The sequence below is a fragment of the Callorhinus ursinus genome, unplaced genomic scaffold, assembly GCF_003265705.2.
Source record: "Callorhinus ursinus isolate GAN/ISIS: 27379988/994484 unplaced genomic scaffold, GSC_fseal_2.0 scaffold4, whole genome shotgun sequence".
Classification (NCBI taxonomy): domain Eukaryota; kingdom Metazoa; phylum Chordata; class Mammalia; order Carnivora; family Otariidae; genus Callorhinus; species Callorhinus ursinus.
In genome coordinates, this window is record NW_027397066.1 from 128,732,222 (window position 1) to 128,757,446 (window position 25,225).

At 44.1% G+C, this 25,225-nt stretch overlaps 1 protein-coding gene across 4 annotated transcripts in view; it reads left to right on the forward strand.

The window, feature by feature from the left end:
* Nucleotides 1-25,225, forward strand: part of TRIM2 (tripartite motif containing 2) — a 162,638-nt gene that overhangs the window by 54,887 nt on the left and 82,526 nt on the right. Inside the window, exon 1 of one of the 4 annotated variants that reach the window (XM_073892381.1) lies at nt 11,179-11,862. The exons of the other annotated variants lie outside the window; for them this stretch is intronic. The gene's annotated coding sequence lies outside the window, so the exon portion shown is untranslated. Of the gene's footprint in view, nt 1-11,178; nt 11,863-25,225 lie in introns of those variants that run through there. 4 annotated transcript variants of the gene reach the window in all.

The window sequence follows — 25,225 nt, forward strand, 5'->3', positions numbered from 1 at the left end:
CACAAGCAGGGGGAGTGGCAGGCAGAGGGAGAAGCAGACCCCCTGCTGAGCAATGAGCCTGATGTGGGGCTCGATCTCAGGACCCTGGGATCATGACCCAAGCCCAAGGCAGATGCCTAACCGATTGAGCCACCCAGCCACCCCTATTTTCTTTTTTTTTTTTTTAAAGATTTATTTGTTTATTTATTTGAGAGAAAGAGAGAGAGAGAGCAAGGAAGGGGAGGGGCAGAGGGAGAGAGAAACTCAAGCAGACTCCGAGCTGAGCGCAGAACCAGACGCGGAGCTTGACCTCACGATCCGAAGATCATGACCTGAGCCAAAACCAAGAGTTAGATGCATGACCAATTGAGCCACCCAGGCACCCTTTTAGTCTCTTTTCTCAAATGAGGAAACTGATGCTCAGAGAGTTAAGAAAGTTGTCAAGGTCATACAGCTGGTCAGGGACAGGTTGGCATTCAGGCTCCTTAATCCCTATGCCATCCCCCGAGGGGTGCTTCATATTCTTTTGTATGGATGCACAAGAGGGTATGCATTCATTCCCCTATTTCTGGTCATTTAACGTCTTTCAAAAATTCTGTTATAAATAATGTTGCGATGAATGGTTTTGTAATAATAACTAAGTTCTTAACTAATGTTAAACCACTATGTGACAGGCACTGTTTCAAGTTCTTTATGCAACTCTTTGTAACAACCTATTATTACATTTAACAGATGAGGAAATCGAGGCACAGAGCAGTTGGTGAAATATTTTGTCCCAGATCGCACAGTTAGGAGTCATAGAGCATCCCAGAGCTACTGCCCTAATGAAGCTGTCTGGACAAATATCCATGATCACACCTCTGATATTGCCTTGAGAAAAAATTTTAAGCTGGAATTACTAAAGCATAACATACAAATATTTTTAAGGATCTGGATACATAGCCTTAAACTACTTTCCAGTAACACTGGATGGTTATGCTAATTTGTGTTCCCCGGGAGCACCCTGTAATTGATTAAGGAATCTAAGTTAGATAAGGCCCTGGTAAATGGAGATGTCCCTCTAGCCCCTGGGCAATGTATTCATAAACCTTTTTAGCTTTTGTTGGCTGATCTAGGCACTTACTATCATTAATAATAGTTTTATGAAAAAATATATCTAGCTCAAAACTACACTTGGAAACGGGCATCTGTGGTGCTGGCAATGTTCTACCTCTTGATCTGGCTGGTGTTTACCTGTTGTGGTTCCTTTGGGATAATTCATTGAGCTGTTGCTTTAGGACTTGTGCACTTTCCTGTTCGTAATTTATACTTATTAAAAGTTTATTTTATTTTATTTTAAGATTTTACTTATTTATTTGACAGAGAGAGAGAGAGCACGAGCCAGAGGCAGAGGCAGAAGCAGACTCCTCTCTGAGCAGGGAGCCAGATGCAGGGCTCAATCCAGGAATTCTGTGATCATGACCTGAGCCGAAGGCAGACGCTTAACTAACTGAGCCACCCAGGCGCCCCCAAAAGTTTATTTTAAAAAAGAAATCTATGTATCGGATATACATATGTTGGATGTTAGGCACAGAATAGATTGAAATCTATCATAAAGAATAAGAAAATGACTCAGTTGTCACCATATTTTCTCCTCGTGTTGGATAAAAGGAAATTTTGAAAGAAACATTTTCATGGTTTCTTTTTTTCAATCTCTAATGCAAGAATTGAAAAGACATTGAATTACAACAATTCTAAGAAGTAGGGTCCTCAAAAAGCCCTTTGCCTGTTTTTATGGTTTTTGTTTTGTCCAAGTAAGATTTTTTTTGTTTGAGACTTCAAAAGCATGACATGTATTTAACATATGCAGAGTTTATGATGAGTGAGTTTTTGGCAAGGACCTGAGAACAAATATTAAGACCCCAGAGAGAATTGTTCTTTCTGTCTTGGCTTTCTAATGTGTTCTTCCTTAATACTTGGTTTTGAAATCATGTGTGGTTCTGTGATCTGGCCCGATGCCACGATTGAGTAATGTCCCTGGAGACTCAGGAACATCTTTCCATGAGTCTTCTTGAGCTAATGCATCAGCTCAAGAAGATCAATATATCATCAAGGAAACATTAAAAGAGTACGCTCTTACTCTCATGGAAGCCAATGGCAATTTCCTTGTCAGATTCCTTTTGAAATATTATTTTAATGCTTATTTCCCTTTGCTGTTTTTATATTTGATCTAAAATTAATTGTTTAGCCCCATTCAGTTTCTCAGTCCCTGGACTCCAGTTGTAATTTTTATCAGTTTTTATTCCTTTGCCACAGGGGATTTAAAAAGATGCAGAATAAGAGAGTATCTTGTGCCTTTTATGACAAGACAAAAGGAGGCATGTTTCCCAATTCTTCCCTTATTTACCACCCCCCAAATGGTCTCACCATGAGATTCTGTGAGTTCTTTGCTTCAGTCACTAATATTCCTTTGTTTAGACTGACTTTCTTCCATTTCTACCTAACATCTTACCATTACCTCTGTATTAGTCAGCTCAGGCTGCCATAACAACATAACAGCCCGGGTGGTTTAAACGACAGAAACTTATTTTCTTAGAGTTCTGAAGGCTGGAAGTCTAAGATCTAGCTACCTGCATGATCAGGTTCTGGTGAGGAATTCAGTCCGGGTTCGAAGATAGCAGTTGTGTCTTCACGTGGCCTTTTACTGTGCTCAGAAGTGGAGAGAGAGAGAGAGCTCTGTGTCCCTTCCTCTTTAAAGATAATAATCCTATTGGATCAGGGTCCCATCCTTATGACTTCATTTAACCTTGATTATTTCCCCAAGGACCCTATTTCCAAATATCCTGATGTGGGAGTTAGGGATTCAATGTATGAATTTGGCCAACCCCCCTGGGGGGGGGTGGCATAGGAGGACACAATTCGGTCTGTAATATTACCACAGCCAATACAATTAAAATTGAAATTTGTTTTACCTTTCAAAGTGGCTTCTCTTTCCCCTAGTGTTTCTGTTAAATGACATTTAATTTTTTAGTTTGTAAAACATTTTTTTATTTCTGCTAACTGTATTATGAGAATCCGGACATAAAGAAGACATAGACCCTACTCAAGTAGACTCTTCAAGGAGTTTATAAAGTAATGAAGTAGATGAATGGCATGCACAAATAACCAGAACATTTGGGATGTTGGAAATACTCTCAGTGGACTACATTGTGCTATGGGATTCAGAGGAAGAGATTACCCTCACCCAAGGGCCACTCTTTGAGCTTCAGAATCAGTGACAGGCAGGATTCGGTCTAGGGAAAATGTAGGAAAGGACACACCAGGCTCAGCAGGAACAGACACCAGGAAGGCAGGAAGGTATAGTTCATTTGAAACTTGGGAAATCAAGAGAGGAATGCTGTGGAGTTTAATTTTATGTCGTAGGGGGAGCTTAGGTTCTAAAATCAGTGCCGAAAAAGAGAGGCTTAGTGACTAAATGGCCCTCGACGATCTGGACCTATTGTCCCAATAGCACCAGTTTCTCCTTCAGTGTTGCAACAGAGCACAGTTCCTTTGAGCACTGGATGAAGTAGTTGGCTATGTTTAGGGGCTGTCCTGGGGGTGGGTGGGGAGGAAGGAGAGCTGGGGAGAGGGAGGGAGACAGAAGAAGATGAATGAATGAGACCACACTTAACACGGCAGATGCTCACACAACGATAACCATGGGAAAGCCGAGGTTGACTAAGAGAACTGCAGATTCTCTCCAACTCCCCCATCCGAAATGGACAAAGAACATGAACTGGAAACTAAAGGAAATATTAATGGAAATGATCATATTTAAAATGTTCCACATCACTAGTGATCAAATAAATACAAATTTTAAAAGTTTTATTTTTAATTGAAGTATAGGTGACATATAATTTTATATTAACAAATAAATACAAAATTAAAAAACAATGATTTACCATTTTTCTCCTATCAGATTAGCAAATATTTTAAAGTAACACTGTTGGTGAAGGTGCATATCTCAATTTCATACATTGCTAATGGGAATGTAAATTGGTATAACCTTTCAAGAAAGTAATTGTGCAATGTCTTATTCTCCTGAGAGCCCTAGAAATGTTAATACACCTTGACCTGATAATTCCGCTTACAGGAGTCTATCTTGAAAATATAGAGATATGGACAAAGATTTGTGTTTAGCAGTTTCATTGAAGTTTTATTTACAATAATTGGAAGTTTAGAAACAATCTAAATGTGAACACTCTGGAAACTGGTTGTGTAAATGATATACAAATTAATGGCATATTCTTAGTTGTTTAAAAATGTGTTTTCTAATAATTTTACTGATATAAAATGAATATCATAGCATATTTTTTAAGATTTCATTTTTTATCTTATTTTTTAATTTTTTAAAAAAGATTTTATTTTTAAGTAATCATCACACCCAATGTTGGGGCTCAAAACTACAATCTCAAAATCAAGGGTCACATGCTTTACTGACTGAGCCAGCCAGGCACCCTTGCAGGATCTGTTTTTTAAAAACAGGTTCCAGGGGCATGTGGGTGGCTCAGTTGTTTGGGCGTCTGCCTTTAGCTCGGGTCCGGGGGCTTGGGGTCAGATCCTTGGGGTCTGGGATTGAGCCCTGCATGGGGCTCCTTGCTCCGTGGGGAGCCTGGTTCTGCCCCTTCCTCTGCCTGCCGCTCTCCCTGCTTGCGCTCTCTCTCTCTGTCAAATAAATAAATAAAATCTTAAAAAAAAAGGTTTCAAATTATATACACATATAGTAAAAATATGCACAAGAAGAAAAAAGAGACAATAAATGGTAATGTCATTTACTAATTCTATTCATAGTCATATACATATTCAAACATGTACTAAGCATATTGTATGTCTTGCAATTTATTTATCTGTAGGTAATAGATCTATAGATAGATTTCTGTTTTATTCTTTTTTTAAGATTTTATTTATTTATTTGAGAGACAGCACGAGTAGGGGGGATGGGGAGAGGGAGAGGGAGAAGCAGACTCCCTGCTGAGCAGGGAGCCTGTCAGGGGACTCCATCCCAGGACCCTGAGATCATGACCTGAGCCGAAGGCAGACGCTTAACTGGCTGGGAGCCACCCAAGCACCGCTGATTTATTCTTTATACTTTTCTGGGTTTTCCAAAATTTCTAGAGCATCTAATTGCTTTTTATGTGAAATATGCATTTTAATAAATCCATTTCATTTCTTAGGGCCCAAGCCCACCCTTCCATAAAGTTCTGGTTACTGTAGTAGAAAAGCGATCCCTCACTTTTCTGTGACTTCCAAATCCGTTTTATCACATATGATCTTGAATTAGAGCCATGTGTACATGTGACTTTCTTCGCAACTAGTGTGGGAGCTCCTGGGAAACAGGGATCAGGCTTAGAGGTCCCAAGTTTGTAAGCAAAGCCTAGCTCTCCCTCCCCACCTTTTCCATAAAGCCTCTCCTGCTATTTGAAAATAGCAGTGGGTGAGTTCTTCCCGTGAATCCTCAAAACAGTTTTTTATGTCTCTTTAATTGTGCTTTGGGTTATAGTTAATTGTATTTGTCTTGCCCCCTCTACTCATCATCCAACTCCTTATTGTAGGAAATGAACCTTGTTCCTTTTTATGTCCAGAGAGGGGGCCTTGCATTAAAGTGTGTGCTCAGTAAACATCAGTTGGATTTATGACTGAATGAACCCAGGCCCTTTCCAGCTATTTCAAACAGGCGCCTTTCAGTTAGCCTCGAATCTGAAGAGTTTAAGGTGGCTGTATGGGTCCACGGGCAAGGGGTTGGGGGTAGGGGCGGATAAGAGAGCCTACAAAAACTAAGCAGACTCAAAGCACTGAGCAGTGCCAGTCATGAAGCCTCATCCACCGGAAAAATCTGCCAGGAAATGGGTCCACCTTGACTCACGATACCCCAAATAATAGTCTTTGCTCCTCTCTGGGTCCTGAGAACTTTCTCTGGGAAGCTTTACCTTTTTTCACCATTTCACGAACTCCTAGAGATTAATTCCCAAAAGAATTCCATTCTTCCAGTCATAAATTGAACGCCGTAGATTTGTCCTGCACCCAAATTTAGGCCCTAATCCTCCAAATGTGCCGTTAAGAGAAGAGTTTAAAGTCAGATTTTATAAATGTTTTAGAATACAAAAATAAAGAAATAAGTCACAAGATTCGGTTCAATTTGACACGCTGTGCTCCAGGTTTTTGCAAAGCCTTGTTCTGGGTACTGTGGATGGTGTAAAGATTAAATAGGACATTGATCTCATTCATTAAGATCCCACATGGTGATGGTGGTGTAACAGAGGGAAGGGAGGGGTGGAGTGGGAGAGGTCTGGAGAGAAGGAGAACATTGCACATGATTTCCAAGGTTCTGGGTCAGGACTGGATAGAGGTGGGAATAGTTGGGAGGCCTGCTGGTGGCTATAATTGTGTTGGTGGTGGCCATTGATACTTTGGGTCTGTGCCCTGGAAGTGTAAGATGTGGGTGGGTGGGATTCAGATAGAATAAGAAAAGCTCTGGGGTTCCTGGGTGGCACAGTCGGTTGAGCATCTGACTCTTGGTTTCAGCTCAGGTCGTGATCTTAGAGTCATGAGATCAAGCCCCGCATTGTGCTCAGCTCTCAGTGTGGAGTCTGTTTGATATTCTCTCTCCCTCTCCCTCTAACCCTCTGCCCCCTCCATAAATAAATACATCTTAAAAAAAAAAAAAAAGAATAAGAAAATCTCTAGGAAAAAACCCCCAAAATTCTAAGGCAATATTGGATAGAGAATGTGAAATGAGACATTGTTATAGAAAATAAAATAGTAAAGGATTGTATTTAATAGAACTCAGTGCACCTGCCAGTGTTCTTAGCTGCTGACAACAGAAACTACTCTAGTTAGTTTGACCATAAAATGAATTTATTAAGAAAAATAAGGACACTACCAAGAAAGTGAAAGGACAACCTACAGAATAAGAGAAAATATTTTCAAATCATATATCTGAAAAGGGACTTGTATCCAGAATATAAAAGTTCAATAATAAAAGGTAAATTTTAAATTAAAAATGGGGAAAGAGGGGCGCCTGGGTGGCTCAGTCGGTTAAACGTCTGCCTGCAGCTCAGGTCATGATCCCAGGGTCCTGGGATCGAGTCCCGCGTTGGGCTCCTTGCTCAGTGGAGAGCCTGCTTCTCCCTCTCCCTCTGCCTGCTGCTCTGCCTACCTGTGCTCTCTCTGTCAAATAAATAAATAAAATATATTTTTTTAAAATGGGGAAAGAATGATGGTTGCACAACATTGTAAATGTACTTCATGTCACTGAACTACACACATAAAAATGGTTAAAATGGTGAATTCTGGGTTATGTGTATTTAACCACAATTTTAAAAATTATTTTTTTTTTAAATGTGCAAAAGATTTCTGGGGCACCTGGGAGACTCAGTCAGTTGAGAATCCGACTCCTGATTTCAACTCAGATCATGATCTCAGGGTCCTGGGATCGATCTCTGGTGTTGGGCTCCCTGCTCAAAGGGGAGTCTGCTTCTCTCTCTCTCCCTTCCTCCCGTTCTGCTCCTCCCCACTCATGCACACGCGTGTGCACTCTCTCTCTCTCTAAAATAAATAAATCTTTTTTTTTAAAAGATTTTATTCATTTGAGACACAGATACTGAGAGAGAGCATGAGCAGGGGGAGAGGGAGAAGCAGACTCCCCACTGAGCCAAGAACCCTACATAGGGCTTGATCCCAGGACCTGGAGATCATGACCTGAGCCAAAGGTCTTATCGCTTAACCATCTGAGCCACGCTGGCACCCTTAAATAAATCTTTAAAATAAAATAGAATGTGTAAAAGATTTCAATGGACATTTCTTCAAAGAAGATACGCAAATGGCTGATAAGCACATGAAAAGATACTCAACATTATCAGTCATTGGGGAAATGCTAGTCTAAACCACAATCAATACCACTTCACACCCACTAGGAAATCGGAACCCTCATACATTGCTAGCGGTAATGTGAAATGATGTAACTGATTTGGAAAATAGTCTGGCAGTTCCTCAAAATTTTAAGCACAGAATTATCCTATGACCCAGCAACTCTACTCTTAGGTATATCCAAGAGAAACGAAAATACATGTCAGAACAAAAAATTGTATTCATATGTTCATAGCAGCCTTATTCACACTAGCCAAAGAGTGGAGACAATCCACATGTCCATCAGCTGATGAATGGGTAAACAAAATGTGGTCTACTCATACAATGGAATATTATTTGCCAATAAAAAGGAATGAAGTAGTGGAACGTGTTGCAGTATAGATAATCCTTGGAAAAAATTTGCTAAGTGAAAGAAGCAAAACACAAGAGGCCACAAATTATATGATTCCATGTATATGAAATATCCAGAATAAGCAAATCCTTAGAGATAGAAAGTGGATTAGTGGTCACCAGCGGCTGAGAGAACAGGGAAATGGGGAGTGACCACTAGTGTGTCTGAGATTTCTTTCTGGGATGATGATAATATTCTGGAATTAGATAGTGGTGATGGTTGCACAGTTTGTGAAAATACTAAAACCCATTGAATTGTACATTTAAATAGATGAATTTTATAGTATGTGAATTTTATCTAAAAACTATTCTATTCAAAAAGAAGTATATTGGGACGCCTGGGTGGCTCAGTCAGTTTAAGGGTCTGCTTTTGGCTCAGGTCATGATCCCAGGGTCCTGGGATTGAGCCCCACGTCAGTTCCCTACTCAGTGGGGAGCCTGCTTCTCTTCCTCTGCTCATGCTGTCTCCTGCTCTCTCTCTCTCAAATAAATAAATAAATAAATACCTAAAAAAAAAAAGAAAAAGAATATTAAGTGGCTCAGAGAATCTCCAAGAAATCTAGAGAATCAAGCTCGGAGGCTACTCAGCTGAGACTAATGTCTAAATTATATACCAGATGGTTCCAGAATGAGCCCTAGTTCTGCTCCTCTGAACATGGCCACCACAGACCCTCTGTTGGACCTTCACCCCTGTTGTGCCCTTAGGGTCCATATCTCTCTGCCAGGTTCTACCACCAGACAGAAAATGGCTTCTCTGGGGTCTGTCTTCTCCTATCGCCTTCATCCCAATGGAAGTCTAATGTCTATCCATCCGACTGCCAGAGTCCACATCACAGTTTCAAGCCCTACCTCCAAGGGAGGATGAAAAAGCAGGTTGTGGTGTGGGAGGCGAGACTCAAACAAATGTCCACTACCCCACACTTCTCTCAATGGGTTTGCCTGGACAATGGTTTTAAAGTCATAAAATATTGGAATTAAGTGGGCCCTTTGAAGTTCATCTACTAGTCTGCCCATTTGGTCCAATGACTGCAACAATCCAAAGGCAATGGGCAGTTTCTAGCTTTATCTTTCCTGGCTTTTTAAGCGTTTGGCAATGTTAATCACTCTTTTTAAAAATGTGTCTTCCCTGTGTGTGGATCACCCCTTATGTACCTTTCTAATTGGTTTTCTCTCAGTTTCCGTCCAGAGATGCTCTCTTTGCCCACTTAAAGCTGATGTTTCTCCTCATCGACATGTTCAATCCTGCTCCGAATAACTCAGTTCAAATTGTGTGAATGTCATGGGTTAGATTGTGTTCCCCTGAAATTCATAGGTTGAAGTCCTAACCATCACTACCTCAGAATGTTACCTTATATGGAAACAAGGTAATTTCCAGATAGGAAATAAAAATAAGGACAGATGTAATTAGTTAAAATGAGATCACACTGGAGTAGGGTGGGCCCCTAATCCAATATGACTGGTGTCCTGACAGAAAGGGGAAATGTGGACACCCTCACTCAGGGAGAGTACCATGTGAAGATTGCAGTTATGATGCCACAAGCCAAGAAACTACCAGAAGCGAGGAAAGGGTCCTGGAACAGATCCTTGCCTGGCACTGTCGGAGGGAGCATGGTCTTGCTGACACCCTGGTCTTGGATATCTGGCCTCCAGAAGTGTGAGGCAATACATTTCTGTTCTTGAAGCCACTCAGTTTGTGGCACTCTGTTATGGCAGCCTAGCAAACGAAGTGAATTATTTCCTACTCCTGTATTTACCATCTATGTAAATAAAGGTGGGCAACTCTCTAATTTGCATTGCTAGCCCGTAACACCCAAACTGCCTTACAGATCCATGGGGCTGCCTTGCCTGCTGGGATATTTGCATTTGGATATCCTACAAAAGCCATACACTCAACTTGTCTAAACGCAGCTCATCCTTTCTCTGGTCCCACTTGCTCTCCCTTCATTTATCTGTCTTGGCAGATGGTACTCTCCATCCACCCCAGTGCACACCTGTGTCAGAACCTGGGTGAAAGCTTCCAGCTCCACTCCCCTCCTTGTTCCCAGGCACAACCTCCTAAAGGTTTTGCCTTTCTCACATCTTTGGAGTCTTTCCCATCCATCCCCACCTACCTCCACCCCCTTCCTAGGCTGTCTTCCTTCCATATGGCTTCCTCAGTAATCTGTCTGAAACACAAGGGTTCCCACAGCTTCCAAAAGTCCAGTCCCAGAGTTTAGCAGATGAGACCTTCATGCTCTGACTCCATAACCACATCTCTCGCCTCTGTTCCTCTCACCTCTTTCCTGCAGCCATACAGAAGTTCAGATATTCCCCCTGCCTCTCTCTCTCCGTTCTGCCTGATGCCTGCTCAGTCTTCAAAACTCAAATGCAGCCTCCTGTGGGAAGCCTTCCTTGATTTCCAGCATGATTGAAAACCTGCTTCTCTGTTCCCTTAACCCTTTGGGCATACACTCTATCATAGCAATTTCTCCAGGCGTTTAAATTGTTGGTCTTCCCCTCTCACTCTCCCCGCCCCGCCCCCACCTTAATATAAGGCGCTTTGGAGTAGAGACTGCAGGCTTTTTCCAGTTTTCTATTCAAAGCCTAGTGCCTGGCACATGGGAGGCACTCATAAATGTTTCTAGAAGGAAGCAAGGAAGTCAGGGGTGAGGAGTGGGGGGAGACTTCCTACCCCAACCTATTTTACAGAATAAACAATAAGTCCCCAAGAGGCAGTAATTTCTCATCATTTTCAGGGCTGATTGTGCCGTAGTTGACTCATTGTCAGAACTGACTGAAGTAAACACCGAGATTTTTTTCCTGTCTCCCATTCAGGAGTCATGATTGCTTTCAGTAGCATAAACTATCCTGTAATGGACGCTGGCCCTTTTCAGTTCTCTCAGCCTCATCAAACTAAAGTCATTTCGCCCGGAGGGCCAGAGTTTGCATTTGTGTTTACAGGACTGGCAGGGAGGACGCGCTTGCTGGACTAGACCTGCAAACCGAGCCAACCCCCCTTCTCGGCCCCCCTGGGCTGCGATTGGCCCTTCTCCGGAGGCTGGGCGCAAGAGCCTTTAGTCATCGCACTGGGAAATCTTTCTGGAGCCGGGCGCCAACTTGCGTGTTGTTTTCCGGCTCTTTGTGCGGGGATTAGCTGCCGTGCGGGCTTTGGGAATGCTGCGAGGGCCGGGCAGCACGTAATCCAGGATTTGCCTCTGCCTCGCGGCTTATGGAAAACAGATGTCTCTCCGCTCCGCGCCTCGGCACAAGATGGAAATGACCAACCAGAGAGCCTTTTGGAACCGGGGACCCCGAGCTAAAGGCATCCAGAAGCCAGCGGGGAGGCAGCTTTCCGCCCGCTCGTCCGTTTCTGCCACTTCCGCCCAGCTCTCGGACCACAGCAGGCGGTGAAGCCGCTCCAGCTCCAGACACGGCTCCGGGAGGAGCGGGCGCGGACGGGCGCGAAAGCCGAGGTCGCCTGCCGCCACCGGGGCCGCGCGCGAGCAAACCCCGGCCCTGGGTGGGGGGGGGCCGCCACCCGACCGGAGGCGGAGGCGGAGGCGGAGCCGCCGCCCGCCGCCTCCAGCCAGCGCGCCAGTTCTCCGCCGAGCCAGTCGCCCGCGGGCAGTAAGTCAGCGCCGGGGCTGGGGCGGCGCAGCCGGGTCCACCTGGAGCCTTCCGCTCCCGGCCAGGTCCGGGCGGACTGCGGTGTAGGCAGCCTGCCGCGAATCCGCTTCCGGATCCTGCCAGCGGTGCTGCGATGCCAGGCTGGAGCCGGCGCCGGTGGGGACGCGCCGGTGGGGACGCTGTCAGCCCGGGCTGCGGAAGTGCTAAGCCTTCTCGCGGCGTCTCACTCAGGCCCGGGCTGGCCGAGGTCCCCCACCCCACCCCCTCCCTCCGCGGGAGACCGGGCCCCTCTGCCCTGCCTGCAGTATATGTGCACAGCTTCGGAAGTAAAACGGTTAACGTTATTTTGCACCGAAGGGGAGGGGGGGGGGAATGGATATTTTGCGATCTTAAAAGCAGTTGCTTTAATGGTTTTTTTAAAAAAGATGGGTTTCCTCTCCCTCTCTCTCTTAAATTTCGGTCGTTTTGCAAAACGAACTACTCAAATAGATTTCCTTCCTATTAGGTTCCACGCAGCTCAAGTTCATGCTACAGTCCTAGCTTATTAGAGGAGGGAGATGTGGATTTTTGAGGGTTTGCAGAGCTCTTTTTGATGGATATGATTTATTTGGAAGATGCATGCCCTGTGTTTAAAACCACATGTTCCTGGCAAATTGGGGTGGGGAGACAGGTTTGTTGCATGAAACACCTGTCAGATCCAAAGCATTCTAGGAACCTCAAGTTTGTTCCCACCTGTAATCCAACCCCATAGAGCAACGGGTAGCATTTTTACCCTTCCACTCCCCCAGGAAATCACCAGCCTTAAATTATGAAACAGAGACAGCTTTAGATTCAAATGCTTTTTACATAGTTAATTTTAAAGTCCTTAGAGGTCCAGACATCCAAAGATTAGGTTAGCCTTTAGGGAAAGAGGCGTTGTTGTTCTTGTGGCCTATGCAATGCTTTTTTCGCTAGACAATTTTTGACCTATAATAATGGAGATTAATTTTTTCATCAATATTTTTAGAATGTGGTTATGGGATTGACCCTCGATAACTTGTATTTCCAGGTTCCTTTAGCAGGGGAGGGGAGGAAGGACTGTGCCCGGGTCACTACCTCCTGGCCCTACTTGAGCTCTAGTTTCAGATTTCCACTTGATTTCATCCTTGGCAGATGTAGTACCTGCCCTTCAGCTGAAAGAGACAAAAGAGCAGGAAGGATTCACAACACTTTGACTATCACAACCTCCACCAATGAGGCAAAGAATTTGAATTCTTTATGACGCACATTAGGTTTCCTTCCTCTGCAAATTCAGGTACACTTAGCAATCAAGGATCAATTTAAAACAACAAAAAATTCTCTGCCTTCCTCGTCCCTTAAGGTAGATAGGGATTTGGCTGAGTTCGGCAAGGCTACATACATTAATGAAATGTCTTCACGGTGAGATAGTTCAGTCATATTCTGGACTAGCTAGAGGGTTAACGCCACACCTGCTCCCTCACCCTCGTATGTGCACATTCTTTTCCCTGTGCTCTCGCTCGTCTTTCTACCGTTTTCTACACTCTCTTAGGTACATACATGACTCTATTTTGGATCATGGAATCTAGGATACCATTACTTTTCAGTGTCAAGGTTTGTTTAGATGACAGTGTTCCTTATCTGTATTCTCAGATTTCCCCAAATCCTGCCTTTATTTTCCTGGAAAATTCTATGTCTATTAAATCCTCCATTGGAAGTTCCACCGTATTGTTTAAAAGTAAACATGGCATCTACATCTTGAATTGTTTTTCTTGCATTATCATTTTAATGCTGTCTTCCATGGTTTCCTCATTGCCTGGTCAGCTTGTTATTTCTGCTTCGTATTGGAACACAAGTGGAAGGAACTTCTCATAAGACATGGAATATGAATGGGGTAGGGAGTCTTCCTGAGAATGAACAGCATAGACTCTGACCTTCTCTTGTGGTCTGCCCTTGGGTTGAATTCTGTCCTTTGAATTTCTGTCCACCGACTATGCTAGAAAGAGCTGGATATTTACCTCGGGGCTCAGGAGTGATCTGTTTATTTGGCCTTTTCAGAGCAGCTGTAATTCACTACTCTCCAAGGGCTGCTTGGTGAGAATTTGCCTGTTCAGGGGAAATGAACCAATCGGGTAATACAGTAATGCCCAAGGAATCTGAAAATGCTATCCTGAAATCCTGGGGCGATAACATTATCAGAATTTTCTCCTCTCGCCACTCCACTAAAAATGACACTGCTCGCTTCACCCCAAATCTATCTTGGGTTATAAATTCCCTAAAGACAATTTTTAGCTTAATTTGTTCAGTCCCTAAAAGTTTATGCCGGCAGGTAGTGGCAAGACGCTTTTGATGCTGCAGCTAATGATGCGGGTAGGAACAATGACTGTTTTCTTTTGGGTTTCATGAGGTCATATTCCTGGATGTCTGTTTGAGAAGCCTCTCTGAGACTATTATCTTAAAGGCCTTGAGTCAAGGGGAGCCGGGGTGGCTCAGTTGCTGAAGTGTCAGACTCTTAGTTTCAGGTCAGGCCATGATCTCAGGGTCCTAAGATCGAGCTCTGCGTGGATTCTGCTTGAGATTCTCTCTCTCCCTCTGCCTTCACTCATGCTCTCTCAAAATAAATAAATAAAATCTTAAAAAAAAAAAAGCCTTGAGTCAAGGCTGAGGTACTATCATACTCTGTTATCAACATTATTTTTTGTGCCCTTATATATTAGACCTTGAGACCGCCCTGCTAGTTGGAAAGTCTAACTAAGCTCCTGCAAGTCTGTGAATTTAGTTCATTATTTTCTCTGGGAGAGAACAGTAGGTCTTCACATTAGAAGAACTGGCAAGTGCAACCTCTGAGACAAGCAAGTAGAGGGGAAAGGAAGGGGAGGAAATCGAGTGATACTGAACCACGGTGTACCAGCCACTCCCATTTATGTATTGTTTGAGAATTTAGTGAAAATTGAACCCTCAGAAACTGAGCTTTCGTAGGCAAATATTTTGTCATACGAATGCTGGTTCTTTCCTGTGTAAAACTATCATTTTTGCATATCCCGCCTGTGAATCTCTTCTTAATCCTTGAACTGAAATGTCCCCTCCCTAGAATTTTCACTACATGCTGCTTTTTCTGAACATATTGGATGTCTGGATGCAATTTATGTAGGCAGAAGGGCTGGCCAGGAAGATTGGGGTGCGTCCTTGAGGCAAACAAAAACACTGTGTCTGTCAGCATCTTTATTAACTTAGGACAGTTTAGAAGTGCTCAAATAGAAGCTGTGGATACAGGTTTGCTTCTGCCTTAACTGCAGGAAAACGAAGGAACCTAAGAAGTGCAGACTTCTGGAACCAGAGCAGTTTGTATGCTGGAGGCAGTTGGAATTCTGGAAGGTTTAATTGATTAAAAAGGAAACCTTTTAAATCACTATCTCCTTGTTGTAAATGATTTCCAAGTTTCAGAATGGCTGCTGTTTGAAAGATGTCTAGTTTAAATATAGTCACTGATTTAAACCAAAATATCAAGAGAGACACAAAGTCTTGCTGACTGGCTTATCTCCTGTTAGGGAAAGGACTAGCACTTTAGGCCTCTCATTACAGACCCTCAGGCATGATTTTGAAGACCAGGAAGTAAACCAACTGGAAAATCTTATCGATTAAGACTCCTGAAAAGAGATCTGACATGAGACCGAAAATGTGAAGGACTAGACCCATTTTTGTTTCAGATTATTCTGTCCAATCAGACAGAAGAAAGGAACGATGTTTTCAAGCCCAGTCTGTCAGCTAACAGGATTATTGGACACATACTGTGTTTCAAGCCCCCTGCTTTATGATCTGAAAGGTACAACCGAGTAAAAGGTGAACATCTGCCTTGGAAGCAATTTCAAACCTCGGTGGTAACTTCAGACATTAGTGTGAATTCTCCTCTCGCCTGTGCACTGAGTTCCTCCCCTGGGAAAGCAGGTCCAAGGCTGTGGGAGGGCCCTCTTCTATAGTTAAGCTACAACCGCTTGCTGCTGACGGAATCACCACGGCCCTTTGACGTGAGATTTGCTTCCGATGGCAGAGAAAGTTGTGTTCTTGCCTCTTTCAACACAACGTGTGTGAAGAGAGACTTGCTACATAATCCCAAGACCCCTATTCGATGCATGCCTCTGTTCCTAGAATGTTTCTTCCCTCGCCACCAAGCAGTTCGGCAGGGACCAGGCTAGCACCCAAATGACCCACGATGGGGGCATTCCTGGAGGGTAAATGATAGATATCCTTGAACCTCGCCTAAGAACATGAGATCAGGTCTCTTTAATCATGAAAATAACCTCTCAGACTAAACAAAGACAGAACTGTCTCTTTTGCTAACCACATGTAATTTATTTAAATTAGTGTTACACATTCAGCAATGGTGTCAGAGCTAGATTATAAAACTGCCTAAAAGAATGAGTTTTCGGGGTGCCTGGGTGGCTCAGTCGGTTAAGCGGCTGCCCTCGGCTCAGGTCATGATCCCTGGGTCCTGGGATCGAGCCCCACATCGGGCTCCCTGCCTGGCGGGAAGCCTGCTTCTCCCTCTCCCTCTGCCTGCCACCCTGCCTACTTATACTCTCTCTATCTCTGTTAAATAAATAAATAAAACTCTTTTAAAAAAAATGAGTTTTCTGGGCCTTTGCATAGGGATAGAACAAGGCATTAGCCATATTGAATGGGATTTGCATCTTGTTAGCCTGCCTGTGCGTCCTCGACTACTGGACACGGTGGGGGCGTGCACGTCTATCTTTGTAGCTGGGCAGTCTGTCGTACAGCAGATGGTTCTGCTGGGAATTAAAATAGTGAACTAGAAGCATGAGGAGTGGGGAGGAGGGGGAGAAAAGAGGTAGGAACTTGAGGATACTCAAAAGAAGAGGCACTTGGGGTCAGTCTGATACCGCCCCCCCCCTCTTTTGTGTACTTTACATCTCCGTAACTTAATTACTTTACAACTGAAAGTCTTTTTGTAATTCAAAATCAGTGGTACAAGTTGGCCTTAGCCACAGCACGGACGACCTCGGTGCATAGTAATCTCCGCAGTGTTGGCAAGTGAATGGCCTCCGTGCAGCATTGGACCAGCTGGCTCCCCTTGATCGTTCAGCCTATGTTCACTTCACTTACTCCGGTGCATTGGATATTCTGTTAGGAAAGGCAAAATAATGGCCATTTTAGTCAAAGGAGGAGATTAGAAAATGAAACTCTTATGAAATGTTAGCTCTTCTTGGCTACCCCCTCATTTAGCATGGCCAATCAGAGGTCACCCCAAGGAAAGTGGATAAGAAGGTACTCAAATGGGCTGGATGTTTGTGTCTTGATTGCTGCGGAAAACAAATGCTGTTTTCCGCAGCAATCAAAATAGGGGCTTTTTGTTTCTAAATCTCAGCCAATAATGAAGCCGCTGATCAAAACCAAATTTAGTAGTTATAGAATGTGGTCTCCAGATTCCTGGTACCATTAAAAAGAATTCTTTACAAAGCTCTTTCCATTTTAGAGAAACAATGAATGCTTCATCAGTCTGGTGGGCCACACACTCTACAACAGATGAGCCTTACATAGGAAATCCTCTCTTTTGCCCCACCCGGGTCACACGGAAGCCACACAGTCATGTTGCATGATGGGCTGATGTGACAGGTGCCATTGGATTAGAGGAAGGATGAGCAGAGGCTAATTGCACTCCTGTAGCTATTTTTCCCTGTTTTTGGCTATTAAGTAGCAATTACCCTTGGAGCGTCCTTCATCCCTTTCCTCCTCAAACCTCTCCATCCAGAAACCTAAAGTACAAAGAGATTGATGCCTGAAGGCTAAAACCCATACAAAGCTGCCAAACCATCCACCAAGACAACATGAAAAAATTTAGAAGCCCAGAAAGGGAAGAGGTGGGAGTGAAGGGTGTGAGGGCCCTGTGCAAAGTGCCCCTTTTCCTTGTGACATTTACTCCAATATCTCCACTTCAGCTACAGATCCCACAGAAGAATGTATGTTTTATTCATTTTTAACACAATTTCACTGAGAGAAAAAAAAAAACAGATTTCTCAGGGATTTCCTCGACAAGGATCTTACTTGTGGTTCACCGTACATTGTTTTGCTTCAACAAAGATTCGAATTTTTAATAAGCATCTATCACAGACCAAATTCATCCTACTTTCTAAAAAGCCTTTACATATCAGGAGGAGGAAATCTTTAAGAATTTGTTTTGAATAGTTAAAGCAGTTTCTGTTCTAGGAGGAAGGCAGATTTATTGGGTTACAAAATTCTTAATTCCATCTGCATGGGAGCTGGTTTTCATTTGTAATACAGTACAAAATATTCTTGGCATGTTTGGGGCTTATTCCACACTGGATGCTCCATGCTAGAACTAAATCTAGATAGAACTACATTCTTTTCTTAGCTTTATTTTTTTCCTAAGCCATTTTCTCTTCACCAAGTCTCTTGGATAAATGCACTCACCAAAGTGCTGCCAGATCTGTCTATGACTAGGATGGTCTTCAGTCTTCATTAATCAGCCATTCCGCCAGTATCTGTTGATGGGTGGTCAGGGGGGCACAGGAGTTCACCAGCAGACCAGAGGGAGGGAGCCATTCCAGGTGGAGACACTCAGACCTCCAGCTTGTGTCCTAGATCTATTTTCTTTTCTTTTCTTTTTTTAATATTTTATTTATTTATTTGAGAGAGTGAGAGAGAGAGAGAGAGAGCAAGCACATGAGGGGGGTGGGGAGGGGAAGGGGCAGAGGGAGAAGCAGACTCCTCACTGAGCAAGGAGCCCAATGTCGGGATCCTGAGATCATGACTGGAGGCAAGGGCAGACACCCAACTGACTGAGCCACCCAGGCGCCCCCCCCCCCCATTTTCCAGTTCCTAGAGATCCAGGGCTCAGCTTTCTGGATTTTACACATAATCTCTGCTATAATACTTATGTTTTTACTATGCATGCTGTATTTGGTGTCTGCAACTTAAGAATGATCACTTGATTCACTTGAAATCATTGACCTATGTATAAAGTTCGTGGGACAAATACTGAAGGTGAAGTAAAAGAAAAAGTTGCTGGAACCCCTTTAAAGTAGAGACATATAAATTTTTTTTAAAGATTATTTATTTATTTATTTGACAGAGACACAGTGAGAGACAGAACAGAAGCAGGGGGAGTGGGAGAGGGAGAAGCAGGCTTCCCGCGGAGCAGGGAGCCCAATGCGGGGCTCGATCCCAGGATCCTGGGATCATGACCTGAGCCGAAGGCAGATAGATGCTTAACGACTGAGCCACCCAGGCACCCCGAAACATTTAAATTTAAACAACAACAACAACAACAAGTTTAAATTCATATGGCTGGTTTTGTAGGGAAGGTTTGAGGGTTTTATTTTTATCTTTATTCTTTTTTCTTCCAAGATTTTATTTAAATTCAAGATAGTTAACATATAGTGTAGTATTCGTTTCAGGAGTAGAATTCAGTGATTCATCACTTCCATATCACACCCAGTACTCATCACAAGTGCCCTCCTTAATGTACATCACTCACTTAGTCCATCCTCCACCCACCTCCTCTCCAGCAACCCTCAGTTTGTTCTCTATAGTCTCTTACGGTTTGCCTCCCTCTCTGTTTGTTGTTTGTTTATTATGTTCAGTTAGCCACTGTATAGTACATAATTAGTCCTTGGTGCAGTGTTCAACCATTCATTAGTAATGTATACACCCAGTGCTCATCACAGCACGTGCCCTCCTCAATACCTACCCCCCTGTTACCCCCTCCCCTTACTCCCCTCCCCTCTGAAACCCCAGATCATTTCTCAGGGTCCATAGTCTCTCATGGTTCATCTCCCTCTCTGATTTCTCCCCCTTTGGATTTCCCTCCCTTCCCTATGGTCCTCCGTGCTATTGCTTATGTTCCACATTTGAGTGAAACCATATGATAATTGTCTTTCTCAGTTTGACTTACTTCACTTAACATAATCCCCTCCAGTTCCATCCATGCCAATGCAAATGGTGGGTATTCATCGTTTCTGATGGCTGAATAATATTCCATCGTGTATATGTAGGTTTGGGGGTTTTAGGATGTGAATACTAACCAAACACTTGGAGTCTGTATACTACTAAATCTCATCCTCATTGGAAATTGGAGTGGCGGTTTGGCTTCTCTCTGTTTCAATATGCTCATGGGATAATTGGAATTCTAAATTGACAGAGATTGACTTGCTTTTTGTATTGCAGGCAGATGTAGCAATTCTTGGTTAACTTACAGTCTTAAAACCGGTGGAATACAATTGCAAAAGCAAAACAAAACATTAAACTCTTGAATTGGCATAACGTATTATCTTGTGGATTTATTGCACCAGAGCTGATTATGACAGGGCCTTTTATTTCCTCCAAAAGTCTGGGATCCTGCATGCCTCAGGTAGACTGAGGTGACTGGATGCTACCTATCTTTTATTTATAAAGATAACCCCGCTGACCCACCAGGATGCGCTTTGCAGCTTTCTCCATCCTTCCGCTCACTCTGTATTAGTCAGGAAAATTATTGGTCCCTGTAGCATGAATCTAGAAGAAGAACCAGCTCGCTTGGCTCACGTGCATGATTTCATCAGCAGAGCAGCTAACTAGCTGAGCTCAATTGGCACTGAGATGATATTAATGATTTAATCTCATGTTTGAGCACATCTTTACCTTTTAACAATCACTTTCACATAAATTATTCCACCTTACCTTTACAATGACTCTGAGAGATAACATTTTAGAGATGAAGAAACCAAGACTCTAAGAAATCCAGTGACTTTTCCAGTAAAGGAGGAGTTAGGACTCACACCTACGATGTCCTTCTCACTGAACCAAAATATGCAGTAAAACTTGATTGAATGACATATGATAAAATAATCCAAAAAGCTCTAGATGAAAGGATGTTTTATCGAGGAAGCAAATCTAGGAAGGTGTCTGGAAAAGTGGCTTTCAGTAGAGAATAGCCACTTAAAATTTAACTCTAAACCTGAGAATACACAAGAAACCATTAGGGAGCTATGTAAACAAGACACACTCAAGTGTCAACTTAGATGATATAGATGAGAAGCACAATGACGATTCAGAGAAGAGAGAGAAATACATAGGCCGAGAAAGCAGGGACAGTATAATTGAGGAAGAGGGATGAAAGAGCTTGAAGAATGTCAAGATTTAGATGGAAGAGAGAAGCGGGTAGGGCATGCTAGGCTGGGAACATCCCAAGCAAGGGTAGAGAGCCATAGTCCAGGTGGAGATTAGCAGGGAGACACCTTTGATTGGAGGAGGGACTGACCAGTAAGTCTAGGTAGGGAAGTCCTGGGAATTAAGGTTAAATAGAGAGGATGGGGCCACACCAAAGAGGATCTGTAGTGCCAGACAGTGAAATGTGAACTGATATTTGGGTGCTGTCGTGTGTGGGCGGGGTTGGTTCTTTCTGAGGGCTGTGAGGGAGAATCTGTTGTGCCTCTCTCCTGACTTCTGGTGGCCTCAGGCATTCCTTGGCTTGGAGGGGGTATTCTCCTTGTGTCTTCACATTGTTTTCCTTGTATGAATGTCTCTGTGTCCATTGCCCCCCTTTTACAAGGACACCAGTCATACTGCATTAGGACCCACCCTAGTGACCTTATTTTAACTTGATTACCTTTGGGGAGACCCATTTCCAAATAAGACCACATTCTCAGATACTGGGGGCTTCAACATAAATTTTTCAGGGGGACAAATTCAGCCCATAACAGGAGCCTTTAAAGAGTATTGAGCTGCAGAGTAAGGGGGAGAAAGGTTGTCTCAGTAAAGATGGCACTATCAACAGAATGCAGAACATGCTGCGGGGAAGGAAGGGAGCCATGGGCTGGGAGTGGAGGATGGAGAGAAAGTAGGTAAAATCTGCAGACATTTTAAAGGAAGAGTTGAAAAGATTTAGGTAGTTGCAATGCTAATACATTATAAGTCGAGAATGCAACAGTTTCCAGAGCACTCTACCTCCTTTGGTCTTGATGACACAGAAGGCTGAGTGGTGTCCCTGGGGTTTCTGGTCTGGGAGAAGGGCCGGTGGGGGGGTCATCAGCACCGTTAAGGGTAGCTGGCAAAGGGAGCAGGTGAGGTGGGGACAGAGCTGAGTGCAGATGTCCACGGGCATCACTGGTGATCTGAACCATGGGTCCTCTCTCCGAGTCGTAGATCTGGGGAGTCAAACACGTTCCCGCGGTCCTTTGGGCCTTGGGAGTGGGGAGATCTCTGAGGGAGAGAATTTAGAGAAAGAAAGCAGTGGGCTTGGTATTGGGGCACATTCCCAGAGTTAGCGGAATACTAGGGAGCCAAAGCCGCATTTAAAGAGGCAAGGAGAAACTGCCAAGGTCTCTGCTTCCAAAGCTGAAGAGGAAGACCGTTTCGTGGGGGAGGTTTCAGTGCCAGGAGCCACAGGAAGGTGGGAGGAGAACAGGAAGAGACTTGGCTGGGGACCAACTTAGGGAAGACTTTGGGTTTATCTACTATGGGCAGCGGAAGGAGAAAGTGTCAGGGAGAGGAAGGGAGGCAGAGGCTAGCCTTCCCAGGGTGGCAGGATCAAGGAAAGGGTCAGGGGGCTTTTATTTTGCAGTCGTGTTTCTGAGATGCAGTTTATATAGAGTAGCATCACCCCTCCTAGTGTTCAATTCTGGGAGCTTTGACAATGCCCACGGCCTGGGAAGCCAGCATCACTCTCAAGACAGAGAACAGTTACGTCACCCCCGTCATTCCTTCGTGCTGGGGCTTTTTTAGAGGGTACTCATGTGCGTTTGAAGCCAGAGGGGAGGGGAGCCCTGCTAAAGGAGAAAGTGATGGTGCTAAAGAGGGAAGGAAGGGTTAACTGGGGGAGTGAGGCCCTGGAGGTGACCAGGAGCCAGATGGGCCACTCAGAAGGCATTAATTCTAGCGAAAAGGAACATTTCCCCTCTTCCTGTGAAGTGGCAGGAAGGACGAATGTGTACATTCAGGGTCTATGATACATTTGGGGGGTGAATTCCTTGAGTCCTGCCAACAAAACCGTTTCCCGCTGAGCAAGATGTTAAGTGTCATATTCCATCACTTCTGCCTTGGCGGTATTATTTCCTATTGCAGTGACTGTCCGCAGGAATTACATCAAAGTGGAGGGCAGGCCCATGGCTGCTTTTCTTTGGGCTGTGTGCCCAAATCCTGCTGCCGTGTAATACTGTAGCAATTATAGGACCAACCCTTCAAAATTCTCTGAAGTTAAGGGCATCTGCAGCTTTTCCTCTTCCATACAGTGGAAAACCCTGGCAGCCAAAATGGCTTCAATCCCCATAAATGCGTGTGACAGCCGTAAATGACTCACTGCTGAAGAGCTAGCTTCCACAAACGTGTTCTCTGGGCATGATTTGTTGGAAGAGAGTCACTTCTCATCTTGTTCTGCCTTTAACTTAAAAATCACCCTGCAGTGAATTTCCCTCCTAACACCTGTGATGTCACGTACATCGCCTTACACCGGCTGTCCCACTGCCATCACCCAGAGTCAGGGTTGGGAGTCTCCAAGTGTGGGTTTCAAGAGTGCATTGGGAATCATATCGTGGGCTGTAACCAGCCTACTTAAAAAGTGAAATAGAACAAGAAACAGCAGAGGGCTCAGTGGGATCTCATGCAACTTATGTTTCAGGGAAGTATATATATCTATACCGCACGGCAACATAAAATATGTCTCTACTGTGGATCACAGGCACAAACATTTGGCAAGTTAAGGTGTAGAAGTGTATGGATCCTCTACCAATAGTGTGGCCCTAGGCAGGTTACTGAATGTCCTTGTGGCTTAGTTAGATCCATAGTCTGTAAAATGGGGATAATAACAGTATCTATCTCATATGGCTGTCGAAAGGATTAAAGAGAAAATGCATGAAAAGCCTTATGGACTGAGCCTGGTTCGTGGTCAATGCTTATTATTACGCTCTCTTCCTGCCCAAATTTCCAGCTCAAATCTTTGTTTCCTACCTAGACCTTTCTTCTGAGCCTAGAATTGTGAACCTAGCAGCCCGTTTGACATCTCCACATGATAGTCCCACGGTCATTTCCAACTCAACATATCCAAACTTGAATGCAACTCGTCCCCACCTTCTCTCTCCAATCCTCATCCCCCCTTCTCTGTCCTGCCTCCAAGCATGTAGACCCCTCTGCTGCTTCTCCTGAATTCACTTTTCTATGTGTGTGGGGGGTGGTGTCGCCGTTCACCCCCCACCTAGGCTGCCTGACCATCGTCTTACTAATGCTTCTAGAAAGAGAATTGTAAGCCTGGGCACCATCATCGCACACTAGATTAGTGAAATTCTGCCCCCAGTCTTGCCACGTTCATCACACCTCATCTGGAGTGTGTCTGTCCCTTCTAATCTGTCATGTCTCTAAGTCTTCAGGGGCTCTCATAGCTTTCAGGTCAAAGTTCATACCTTCAGCCTACAAAGCAAGGCCCATTGTGGCCTGGCCTCTGCCCAACTCTCCACCCTCATCTCTTTCCCCCAACCTTGTACTGCCCACTTCCGTGATCCCAAAGAGCCTGTGGTAGATCTCCCCCTGCCGACATACCCACCTTCAGGCTTCCTCTGCCTAGAATGCTTGTTCCACCTTTCCTTGTATGGCTAACTCTTACTTGGCCTTTGCGGCTCAAGATTGATGTTCAAGTCAAAGAGACTTAGGTTTGAATCCCCTAATCAATATTAATAGCCATGTGATTCTGAGAAGTGAATTTCTGAAGCAGTTGAAGTCAGTGTGTGGGTCCGTAAAGTGGGAATCACAGTGCCTAGCTCATAGAGCTGTGAGACTTAAATGAACGATCATGTGTAAAGAACAGTGTCTGGCACATACTTAATAAGTACTTAATAAATAAATGGTTGACTGTTATTTTCTTTATAATAATTATTTTCCATTTTAAAAAAAAGGCTCAGCTCACTTCCTCCCGCACCAGAGCGTCTGGCAGACCTGAGTGTGTCAGGCTGCTCAAGAGCTGAATTGTTTCTCCCGACTGACTCTCCTTCCCACTCTTCTTCCCTTGACCAACACCTACCTGTCCCTCAAAATTCAACCCAAGGCTCACCTCCTTGCAGACTCTTCGTAACCCCCGGGGCTCCCAGGGTTGTCTTACCTCCACCACAGCTCTTGGCTGCCTGAGCAGTGATGCACTCTTTCCTTCTGGATTCCAAGTCTCCTGAGGGCTCCACGCCTCGTCCATTGCCGCATATCAAGCTCCCTCAGTGCATGCAGGTGCCTGACATATAGTACTTGTGAAGAAATGTTTCACTGATGAATGAACGAGCAAACTCTTGTAATTGCTTCCTTACTGGTGCCCCTGCTTTCTCTCTTTCAAGAAACTCATCCTGTTCATTGCGACCAAGTTCGTTCTCTGAAAGTA